Source organism: Silene latifolia, chromosome 11, assembly GCF_048544455.1.
Source record: "Silene latifolia isolate original U9 population chromosome 11, ASM4854445v1, whole genome shotgun sequence".
Lineage (NCBI taxonomy): Eukaryota > Viridiplantae > Streptophyta > Magnoliopsida > Caryophyllales > Caryophyllaceae > Silene > Silene latifolia.
Genome location: NC_133536.1, coordinates 137,192,188 through 137,205,128, shown reverse-complemented (window position 1 = coordinate 137,205,128; position 12,941 = coordinate 137,192,188). Strand labels below are relative to the sequence as shown.

Genomic DNA, 12,941 nt, shown 5'->3' with positions numbered 1-12,941 from the left:
ATTTCTGATCGCGATTGGAGTTCAAGGGTTAAACGCACGTAGTTTGAAGGTTAATCGATTTTGCATTTCAGGAGAAAGGTTTCTAGTAACTTGTACTTCAAGGCATGACGGATTAAAAAATAAAATCAAAAAAAAAAGTTACTGTTCACTCGTGGTACTATTCATCTGAAAAAAAAAGGTAAAAAGAAGAGACATGGAAAGAGTGTTCGAATTTGAAAGCATCCACGAGGACAATGATAAGTTTGATCGGGCATTGCCTCCTATTTTTGACGATTATGATGAGGAGGAGCCAGTGAAAGTTATCGATCTTCAAGTTACAAAAGTTGTTATTTTATATCTTGATAATCATCAAGAAGACAAGCTTGGAAGAACTCTTGAACGGGAGAAATTTGAATGTAAACGGAAGTGGTTCGTGGTAGAATTTCAAGATTTGTGCAAGGAGGGTGGTGGGGTGGTTGGCACGAGTGGGTCTGGAACTTAAAAAAGGTAAACAAGCTGCTGGATGGCATCAAAGACGGTTTGACCATGTGTTCGAGTTTGTTCGGGTTTGTAATATTCATCTTTGATCCCGGCATATTGAGGCTACATGAATTGAGGTCAATTCCTTTCGAAGAGGGAGGGGATGATCCAAAAATGGAAGTGTTTAAAAATTCATTAGTTTATTTCATAGTTTAGTTATCTCCTTATCTCAGTTTTTAGGAAGTTTACTAGTTTTTAGGAAGTTTACTTATTTCTGCTTTCTGTTATTTCTTTCCTAAAGTTAGTTTTGTTATTGTACAAGAATAATATCTCCTAAAGATACGAGGGTTAGATGATTGTAAGCCTATATAAGGCATAGGGTGTGATGTGTTTTAAATGTTGAATATTGAATAAGAAAAGAAACAGAATTGTTGTTGCAATTGTGCCATTCGGATTGACGCGTTTCGTTCCAACCCTAGTTCTTGTTTGACGCGATTTCAAACATTAACTCGATCAACTAGCAATAGGTCTTGCGAAATTGATCACCATTGAAAGATCTATAGGTCTAGATCGGTCAAATATCCTTTTTTCATTATTGTTCGTTATTTTCTTGAGCCGCTTCCGCGCAATTTTCGTATCAGCTACAGTACATGTCTATTGCGTGTTGCAATGTTGTTTACAAATGCATTTCTAAGCTTATTTGCAATAGGCTTGCAACTATGTTATATTACTTGATATCTCAGACTCAATGAGGGTTTATAAACGGCAGAAGTATCATGGAGAACATCCTTATTTGCCAGGATATCATCAGGTTTTATGAGAAAAAATTTGTCTGACCAAGATGCATGCTTATTTAAGATGGATCTTCAGAAAGCTTATGATACTATTGAATCGGACTTCCTAGTTCCAATGATGAAGGCTCTAAAATTCCCTGACCAGTTTAGAAGGTGGATAACGTTGTGTGTTACCACTGTAAGCTACTCACTCAACTTAAATGGGGATATGTTTGGGTTTTTCAAGGGACATAGGGGTTCGAGACAAGGGGACCCCTTGTCTGCCTTACTTTTCACTATATGCATGAAGTATCTTTCCAGATTCCTCAACTTTTCAACTGAAAGTAAGAACTTCAAGTTCCATCCTCTTTACAAGCATATGAAACTAACTCATTTGATGTTTGCAGATGATCCTTTACTTTTTTACAAAGGGGATTTGACCTCAATGATGACTACTCTAAGAACTTTCTCCACTTTCTCTAACACATCAGGGCTCAACATGAGTAAAGGTAAGTCAAATGCCTAAATTAATGGAGTCAGAGAAGATTTGAAGGAAGAGATTATGCAGGTTGCGGGTAGCAGATCTGACTCGTATTTACGCACATTTATTCCCCTATATAGCCCTCGTTTCATATGCTTTTACGGGATTATTAGGGTCCTTTCTTGTCTTTAGCTTCCTTTTATGCAAATTCAATAAAGTTTGGTGCCTTTTTAGGAGGAGAGCATTAGCCTTGCGTAAATGGTGCATTACTGAGCTAAATTGACTGCATTTAACGACCAAGCATCAAAGAGGAGACCAAGACTAAAGGCCTTAGTCAATAAAACAAAGCATTCAGGCTATGAAGAGAAACCCCCACAACTCCTAGCTAGCTCCCACGAGCTAGGAGGCAGCGACGCCCAAATAAGAAAGAAAGGAGAGTGAGCTCGTGGGAGCTCACTGAAGATCCCACGAGCTCAGCCTGAGCTCGAGCGAGCGCTACCCAGCTCCCATGAGCTGACCAACAGGATGAACTTCAAAGAGGAGGAGCTCGGGCGAGCTTAACCCAGCTCCCACGAGCTAGCTTGAAGAAACCCAATTTGATTAGTTAATGTTGATGATGCCTTAAGACAAATTAATCTCATTGTTATTTAATTGTGTGCCTCTTCAGTTTTAACCACGTAGCATGAAGCTTCAATTATCAATTCAAGGTTATCAAGAAAGTCTTCAAGAAGATCAAAGATAATGATTGTCAATTGTGTTAAAGTCATGTGTTTTAAGGACATCTTTAACTCGAATTTATGTCTACGTGGAAAAACAACTGTTCATTCAACTGTTACTTCTGACTCGTCCTTCAAAGAAATATTTCGAAAATATTTGAACTATTTTTAAAATGCTTTCAATGTTCACAAATAGTTTTCTGAAAAATGTTTTGATGTCTTTGAAGAAAATAGAGCTTTCAATGTCTTGCTAAAGAGTTTGCTTGCACAATAAGACTGGTCACTTGTATGATTTCGGTTACTTGTCATTAAAAGGTACCTAGACCAAAACAATATTTATAACTTCACAAACTACTCTACTTTTAGTAAAGAGGTAAGTAAAGGTCGGATTCCGAGGGACGGGTATTGATATAGGATTTTCGATTGCAAGTGGTTGTGTCTAAGGGTGGCACAATTTGGATTGAGGTAGGAGATCTATAACAACCTGACCCGCTACCGTCGTAACACAACCCCAATAAGATGTGATGTGTACCTTTGGGCCCATTATTTGTCCTCACTTTACCCCAAAAGCACAAGGCCTTGTTACTACGTGGTGGGTGGAACCTCTTATAAACATATCACAACCTCCTTAATTCCCCGATGTGGGAAAACTTTACTCTCAATAACTTGGGGTGTTATAATCTCCCCCCACTTAAAGAACACAACGTCATCGTTGTGCCTCAAACTTGACCGCAACCAAGCCCAGAATCCTCCCCCGCTAGGTGGGTGACCCGAGTACTCCCGACCACAAGCTCACCACACGGTCGCAGGGTCGCTCTGATACCATTTATAACAACCTGGCCCGCTACCGTCGTAACACAACCCCAATAAGATGTGATGTGTACCTTTGGGCCCAATATTTGTCCTCACTTTAGCCCAAAAGCACAAGGCCTTGTTACTAAGTGGTGGGTGGAACCTCTTATAAACATATCACAACCTCCTCAATTCCCCGATGTGGGACAACTTTACTCTCAATAACTTGGGGTGTTACAAGATCAACTAAACTAAATAACAATGCAAACAAAATAGTGAAAGCAAGCAAGATGATTAAAATGAGATGTAAACAATTGATTAAAAGTACTAGGGTGTCATGGTTTCATAGGGGATTCATGAGATTTGATCATACAAACATATTTTCTACTAGATGTAAGCCATTATTGTTGTGATGGGATCGAGTTAGTGTATATCTTACAATCCCTAGGAAGGTTTGGGTCCCGGAGCAGAATCGATTAGATTGTACAACACCTACAAGTCGACTTAATCCTCCCTATCCAACTATATGCATGGTCTAATGAGACTCGAGTTGGTTTATGTCTTACAAGTCGCATTGAAAAGGTAACTGATGGGTAAAAAATGCAAGGATTCATAGGCTCGCATTTCATCAAACATAACATGTGCATAAGTTGAAATCACAACAAGCAAGAAAATTAATTATGAAAACGTATTAGATTAAGCATGAATCAATCCCCATGTTGGTTTCCCCTAATTCCCCATTAACCCTATTAAGGAAACTACTCACTCATTATCAAGTTTAATATGCTAACAAGGTTGTCAATCATACTAGCAAGGCAAAACATGATAAACAAATGAAGATGATTAACAATAATTAAAAAGGATTAAGAGAGAATTATATCTATAAAAATGATTCCAAATAATAAAGCAAAGAATAATAGAAGTACTTGATGATTGATGGAAGGTTGTCAATCCTCCAAATAAACCTAAATAATCTTCTAATTACCCAAAATAAATGATGAACAATAGAGAAATTAAGGAATGATTAAGAAATGAGATTTGTATTAATGCTAAATTAAGAATTTATTAGAAGATTAAGAGAGTATTAGGACTTGATTAAGATAAGATTAAGATCCTATTAATATGACATGCTCATCTAAGTAGTACAATGGGGTATTTATACTAGAGATTAGGTACAAATATTAGGGTTACTAAGGGTTAAAATGACTATTAAGACCCTTAAGAAAAGTTGAGGAAGTGCTCCTGTCCAAGGAGATGCTCATATCCGTTTTGGTGGTCTCTAGAAGATCTGCTCGTCCCGAGCGTCTAGGCAGCAGAGACGGTTGGTTCTGTATGGGGATCCGAGCGGATTGTGGGAGGGACGCTCGGATCATTTTGCCCCAAGACGAGCGTCTTGGCATCGGGACGCTCGGATTATAGCAGGGCGACGCTCGTCCTGGGCAGGGAGACGCTCGGATTCCTTCACGGTCACTTCTCTTCTTTTCTTTCCTCAACAATCCTCGGGGATCTTGTTGGAGATGCAAGGATACTTTCATCATTGCCCAATCTACTTTATTATCTTTATAGGCCTTCTAGTATTGTCTCCCCTTTGATGCTTGGTCATTGAATTCGATCAATTTAGCTCCATTTTGCCATGAAAATATAAGGTTTGCACTCCTTTCCTACCAAGGGAACAAAACCTTGAAGAATATGCAAAACGGGAAACTAAAGGTAGTAAATGACCTAATTATGCACTAAAAATCATAGGAATGAGCCTAATTCGGGGACTACATATGCTCAAATATGATTCACATCAAATATCCCCAAACCGAACCTTTTCTCGTCCCGATTAAAGAGGTGACAAAAACTAGGACCCTTATTCAAACTAACCTACTAATATAGCCGATGTCAGACAATTTGAGGGCCTCACTCCGCCCCTTCAACTCACAACAAGACAGCCATGAGGTAGGATGCCTTCTTGCAAGGCAAGGTGGGGCTTGCCAGAATGGCAATACATCCAAGCAATAAAGCACAAAAAACAAGTAATGGATGCATCTACAAAAATGAATAGCCACTTTCCTCATCTAAGTGGCGAAAATTGTCTAAAGGGGAAGTAATTTAAGGGTACACATTCCATTATAGATATGGTTTCTTCAAACTACTAAGCTTAGAAGGATACCAATAAATCACCTCCAAGTTGTGTCAAGCTAGGGTACTTTTGTCCTCAATCGTTAAATGCTTTCTTCAAGAGTAGACTCCCTATGGTGTTAGAAACACTGGAGGATCGCGGAATTTCCCTCCTTGCCTAAACAAGAAGAAGGGTCGTCCCCTCTCTACCATGCACAAAAGTGGATACGATGGAAAAAGGATCAATAGAATTTGAGTTTCATATGAGAGTTTGCTTTTTGTTGTTGTTTCCCACCCCCCCCCCCCCCCAATTTCTTGTGGCTTTTGACATTTTGAGAACATTTTTCTTTTTGCCATTTCTTTGATGTTTGGCATTTTCAACACTTGACAAATTTTCAACTTTTTGCATTTCTTTTTGAAAATTTTCAAAGCTATCCCATTTGTAGGGAGGGTGCTTATTTTTGAAGCATTAGGAGTTTATTTTTGTTACTCCTGTTTTCTTTTGATGCAATTGAAAAAATTTTCTTTTCTTTTCTTTTCCTGAACTCAAATTTTGAACAATTTTTGTGTCCATTCCCATTGATGACAAAATGTAGTAGAACATGGATGATGGATGGTTGCACGGTTTCAAGGGTCACCTTGGAATAAACGTTAGCCAAGGAGTTATCACACCACAAGGTACTCTTGACTAGGCTTTAATCCATGGGTCAAAGGATACTAGTATGACACATCCTAGGGCGTTTTACAAGCATTCGAACAAGCAAAGTCTTAAGAAGAAAAAGTATATACAAGGGCCTTATATACACTTGTCAAGCTTCCAAAATAGACGGTTTCACAAACTTTTTCCTAAATGCAACTATATGCTATGATGCAACTAACATATATACAACATTAATGCATATGCTTCTACCAACTAGTATGCCAAATAATCTAAATGCAATCCTAAATTCACATTGTTTATACCGCATCAATCAAAATAAAGCCACATAGTCATTAACATAAAGAGGAAAAAGGAGATTGAAAAGATCATACCATGCGGTCTTCAATATCCTCATGTCTCGGATGTGGCGTAGTCGATCAATATGAAAAAGGATAAACAAACACAATATATACAAAACAATAAATACAAGACTTCACTACAAAGAAAATAAACATGTTTTTGGATTTTTGAATTTTTCAAATTTTTATGGTTTTTATGAATATGAAATAAAAAGACATGTTTTTGTATTTTACAAGATTTTTTAAATTTTTATTTAAAAAGTCATGTTAGAATTTCCCTTCCCCACACTAGTATGGGCATCGTCCTCAATGGCGAATACGATAGGAAATTATGCAATATATATGAAAATGCATGATATCTAAGCTAAATGCAAACTATATGACATATAAACAAGAGTGAATGCAAATTAAGCTATGCTATATGATGCATGATTTTTGTTATGTTGGAGAGCATAATTTAGATTAGCTCCCAATGCATATGCATAAACTTCCCCAAACCAAAATAGACACTACATTTGTCATTTTTGATTTTGAATATGGGAACAATAAAAGAAACACCTCAATATGGCCGAGGTGTGAGTCCTCTAGTTGATGCTAGGACTCAAAATTACGATCAAGATAAAAATTATATGAAAAACAAGAGAAATAAACAAACCTTAAAGGAGGTGTAGGAAACTCAGAAAGTAATGTGGCATCCTCCCAAGAGCTTGCTATTCCTCAATCTTCGCCCATGGCGTCATCACTATCATCTCCATCATCATCACCAACTTCACTAGAATCATCATCAACCTCCATAGATCCGGAGTTATCATCACTTGTACTTGTACTTCCTTCTTCTTCCTCACTACCCTCTTCTTCTTTTCTTCTTCTTCTTCTTCTTCTTCTTCTTCTTCTTCTTCTTCTTCTTCTTCTTCTTCTTCTTCTTCTTCTTCTTCATTCTCTTCATTTTCTTCACCTTCTTGTGCACCACTCTCAATAACAACCATCTCCTCTTCACCCAAGCTACCACCTCTAGAAGCACTAGGAAAGAAGATTTCCTTATCCGCCCAACTAGGCAAAGCACAAGATGGGTCAAGAAGTCCTTGCGTAGCAAGATATAGGAGAGGCGGATATTGTGCTTTATAAGCATTGACTCTATCCTCATAAGCTAGCTTGTGCATTTATTTCATCAAGAGAGTCAAGTAGTCATTCCCCGCCTTAACATTTTCGGGTTGAAATTCATGGTAGGTGAATGGGTAGGGTGGGGTGATAATGGAGGAGGAGGGCTCGGCAATATCTTCCCCTTGGTGTTGTATAATATACTCGGCTTCCTCGGCGAGTGGGAGAAGGTAGTTTGGCCTATGAACATTTAATCGGCAAATCTTGCATGGCAATGTGAAGGATTTAGCATCTTTTGTTAACCACCCAAATTTGTCATCAAGAGTATCATTCGTGACCCATTTGAATTTTTGAACCATGGTGGCTAGATCAATGATATGGCCTCCCTCAACCAGTTTATAGGTGTTATCCTTGTTGAAGTTCCGGTTTAAGTGTTTTGCCAAATAAGTTACCAAACCTCCATTAACAATAAAGGCCGTGCCTTCTTTGCCATGATCGACTTTGAGCCACCTCTCATTCAAAAGTTGAAGAATGCTGTACTTTTTGGTGAACTCTCTTCCAATGTTTAAGTTTGACTCGAGATAAATAAAGTCAATTTCGGTGAAATGGTTCGTTCCCTTCCTACCAATCAAAGTATGCCCAACAACCTTGTGTCATACCCTTATGCCCGGATGATGGACAAAAAGAGCACGAAAATCATGGTAAGATGTAAACTCTCTCCCGGTAATAGCCTTCCATTGGGGAGCGGGATCATACTTGGTAGGTTTTTTCGTGTAAGTCGGGTCATTGCTAAGGCCAAAAATTTCCCCAAACTCGCGAAAAGACAATTTCCTATCAATATTCTCGAGACGGATTTCAATGTTTGTTCGGGTCTCCACCTTGGTGACTTTCAAAGAGCTTAAGAAATATAAGGTGAGGGATGAGTAAGTCAACTCTTTCATATCAAACAAAGTACTCAACCCCATGGACTCGAAAAAGGTATTGGTTTGTTCTAAGACACCCAATTTTGACAAAGTCTCTTGGCATATGAATTTTGTGGGTAAAATAGATTTCTTAGCAAAGGAAAAACTTTCTCCCTATGAGAGTCGGAAGTGAAAATTACCTCCGGATAATCATCTAGTTGTTCAACAACCGGAGTAGAAGTATTAGCTTCCATAGGAGGAATAGACTCTTGAATTTCCATCCTTGCATTTTGAACCACCAATGCCTTAGATGCTTGAAGAGCTTTTTGTCTTTTGGAAAGGTTCTTCTTTGGGGGTGCCTTGCCTCCACCTTTTGTTCTTGCCATGTTCTCCTTTATGTAGTAACACCAAAGATAAGCTTGATTTCTTCAAATTCCAATAAGACCCAAATCGATTTAGGATAGTTGAATTTTGCCTTGTATCCTAAAAAGCGATTCAAACTTTGAATATTTTGGTGTTTTAATTTCTTGTTGTTGACAAAGGAGTGATTTATTTTAGTTTTGAGGGAGTTTGGAATTAATTTGGGTGATTTTGGTTGAGAAATTTGTTTTTTGTGGATGGAGGGATTGAGGGTTTTGAGGATTTTGTGTTATGAATGGGTAAAATGAATTGGGAAAGGGGGGTTTTAATCCTGTTGATTTTGAATTTCAGAGGGGAGACGAGCGGATCTGGGTCGGGACGCTCGGATTCTATCGTTTTGGGACGAGGGTCTTCTGAGGAAGACGAGCGTCTTTTTAAGGAGGACGAGCGCATTGTTGTGAAGACGCTCATATTTCTTATCAGCGAGAAATCCCAAATTTTACCAGCAGTAGGACGAGCGGATTCTTTGTAGGACGAGCGTCTTGACTTAGACGAGCGGATTTTCCACGGGACGCTCGGATTCTTAGTCGGTCCAAAGATTTCTTTTTCTAGCTCTCTCAGGACGAGCGTCTTCTCACCAGGACGCTCGGATTATCTTCAGGACAAGCAAGTTCAGGGTCGAGATGCTCAGATCTTACCTTTACCACACGAATTCAGTTTCATCTGTGGGTATTTCATAACCCGTGTCATTTACTCTTCATTCCTTTGGTCTTCATTGTGGGGGCACTACGAAGGCTTGGATAGCCTAGGCAATTGCTATCCCCACACTATGTCAAAACACTACACACCAATAATCACATAATTCCCTCCCTCACTTTCTCTCAAAATGATGAAAATCTTGATCAAGGCATAAAAATACAAATCCAAAATTGACAAAAATGCAATATAATAAGTAAAATGCAAGTTAAGGGGTTATAATATTTACAAATGGTGGTTTAGGGAGGACTCCACCAAACTCTCATCCATAAATGAGATGTCAAGGGGGCATAGCCAAGGTGTTGTTGATGTTGCTCAACACCTTGAAGAAGTAGTCGAAAGCTTGTTCATTGTCATGATAAAGATCCTTCAATATACCTTTGCACTTGTTGTTCTTCATTGTGGTCTTGGGTCATAGCATTAACGATATAGGGATTGAATATCCCCTCAAACTCATCATCCCAATGACCGCATACTTCATCTACTTGTTCCCCAATAATATCACGAGTTGATGAGAACAACTCCTCTTTCTTCTTGTTATTATGGCCAATGAAGCCTTCCTCTTCTCTTGTCATGAGTGGTGGTGAGCTATTCAAGCTCTCATTCTTGTTGAAACATCCTTGTTCCTTGGACGAAGCATCTTGGAGGTTACCCATTTTCTTCTCCCATACGGGTGGTGATTCTTTACCCATAGCTTGTTCTTTGCATTGAGATGCCAACTTCTTTACCCATAGCTTGTTCTCCATGTTTCACGTCAATCACCGCTCCCGCGGTGTGTAAGAAAGGTCTTCCTAAAATGATAGGAATGTTGGAGTCTTCCTCCATATCAACAATAACAAAGTCCACCTGGATGAAGAACTTGCCATTTCTTACCGGCACATCTTCCCATACCCCTAAAGGTGTCTTTGTTGATCGATCCGCCATTTGAAGCATGATATTAGTGCACTTAAGCTCTCCCATTCCTAACCTTTTGCACACCGAATATGGCATGACACTTACACTTGCCCCAAGGTCACATAGAGCTTTCTTGATTGTGGCGTCGCCAATGGTACATAGAATACATAAGCTTCCTGGATCCTTTAGTTTTGGAGGGGAACTTCCTTGTAGGATGGCACTACTCACCTTAGTTAAAGAAATAGTCTTAAGTTTTCGGATGGATTTCTTCTTTGTAAGAATATCTTTCATGTATTTCGTATAGGTCGGAACGTGATTGATTAATTCCGTAAATGGAGTTGAGACTTCCAAGTTCTTGACAATCTCCATAAACTTCCCAAGTTGTTCATCAAACTTAGGAATAGCTTGACGACTTGGAAATGGAAGCCGAATCACAATAGGCTCTTTCTCTTTAGCCTTCTCTTCATTCTCCTTTGAAACTTCTTGAATGGTGGGTTCTTCTTCTTTAGAGTTTTCAACAACTTTTTCCTTGTCACTAGCATTCACAACATATTCATCAACGGGCCTCTTTGGCCCTTCATACCTTGTACCACTCCTAAAATAGATGGCACTCACCGATTCTTGTCTTGGGGGTTACCTTGAGGTGGTAATTTCCCCTTTTGTCTTTGTGAACTTGAAGATGCCAATTGAGACATTTGGGTCTCCAACATCTTTGTGTGAGCTAGTACGTTGTTAATGGTGTTGTCTTTTCTTGGCTATCCTTTTCCATTTGAGTGAAAAAATTTTGTTGGTTCTTTTGCATTTGGAGGACCGCTTTTTGAACATCTAAACCTTGGTCATTTGTTTGATTGTATGGAGTTTGGTTTTGATAAATTTGGTTTTGATTGTAAAAGGGTCTTTGAGCTTGTTTTCTCATTGGAGGTGGGGTGTATGTTGTTTGAGGGTTTTGAACATTTTGGCTTTTGTATGAGAGGTTGGGATGGAATTTGGTGTTTTCATTGTAATAGTTGGAATAAGGGGTACCACTCTTGTATGCTTGGAAGGCATTCACTTGTTCCCCTACATTCACTTTGGTCATGTCCCAAAGTTCCACAACTCTCACATACTCCATTTGGAATTAATGAAGATGCCACCATGGCATTAACATGTTGCTTAGGTGATTTGGAGGCTTCTTCAAGCTTAGCCATAGCCTTTTCAAACTTCAAATTGGTATCAATATGAGCACTAAGTTGAGCACCCAATTGAGTAATAGAGTCTACTTCATGCTTTCCTCCTCTAGTAGCCTTACGAGTTCTACTATATTGTGAGTTATAGACCGCCATTTCCTCAATCTTGTTCCATGTTTGATTATCATCAACTTCAGTAAACATACCATTTGATCCCATATTGAGAATGTTTCGGGAGTCTTCATATAGACCATTCCAAAATTGTTGTACAAGGAACCACTCGCTAAGTCCATAATGTGGACAAGATCGGCAAGTATTCTTAAATCTCTCCCATGCTTCATACAAAGATTCCTCATCCCTTTGTTTGAACCAGGTAATTTGGGCTCTCAACATGTTAGTCTTCTCCGGAGGATAAAATTTCTTGTAGAAAGCAAGTGCAAATTTCTTCCAAGAGTCAATACCAAGAGTAGCCTTATTCGGGCTCTTTAACCATTGCTTCGCGGAACCAATCAAAGAAAAAGGAAATAAGACCCAACTAATTTGGTCTTGAGTAACTCCGGTTTGATAAATCGCATCACAATAGTCACAAAAAGTTTCCATATGAGAATGACGGTCTTCACTAGGCATCCCCCCAAATTGACTTCTCTCAACTAATTGTATAAATGCGGATTTTGCAATGAAACTACCGGTTAAATGTTGTGGTGTGGGAGTAATATTTGGTAGGTTCTCCTCGGTTGGTACGGAATGTGATGAGAATTTAGGCATTGTGGGTTGATTTTGTGGTTGGTTATGTGTTGGGTTATCCTCTCCTTATCTTTTAAAAGGGTTGATGAACTCAATGTTATTTGGTTGAATGTCTACAATCTCACCAATACCTCTCAATGTATTCCTAGCAAGTCTTCTATTGTTGGTCAAAGTTCTTTCAATTTCAAGATCAATGGGTAACAAGTTACCTTGTGATCTCCTAGACATGCAAAATATCAAATAACTTGAAAACAATTAGAACAAACCTTGAGGAGTTTGACTTCCCCAAGGTAAAGAAAGACACAGCTAAAAACAATCAAAGAAAATCAAATCAAGTTAACACCGTCCCCGACAACGGCGCCATTTTTGGTCGCTTGTATGGATTTGGGTTACTCGTCGTTAAGAGTTACCTAGACCAAAACAATATTTATAACTTCACAAACTACTCTAATTTTAGTAAAGAGGTAAGTAATGGTCGGATCCCGAGGGACGGGTATTGATGTAGGATTTTCGATTGCAAGTAGTTGTGTCTAAGGGTGTCACAATTTGGGTTAAGGTAGGAGATCAACTAAACTAAATAACAATGCAAACAAAATAGTGAAAGCAAGCAAGATGATTAAAATAAGATGTAAACAATTGATTAAAAGCACTAGGGTGTCATGGGTTCATAGGGGGTTCATGGGATTTGATCATAC

The 12,941-nt window shown here is 38.8% G+C and overlaps 1 non-coding gene across 1 annotated transcript; it reads left to right on the top strand.

Moving 5' to 3' along the window:
• Positions 1–11,788: 11,788 nt before the first annotated feature.
• Positions 11,789–11,895, top strand: LOC141615893 (small nucleolar RNA R71). Its single transcript, XR_012530281.1, has one exon. It is a non-coding gene; the product is annotated as a small nucleolar RNA R71 (small nucleolar RNA).
• Positions 11,896–12,941: the final 1,046 nt, after the last annotated feature.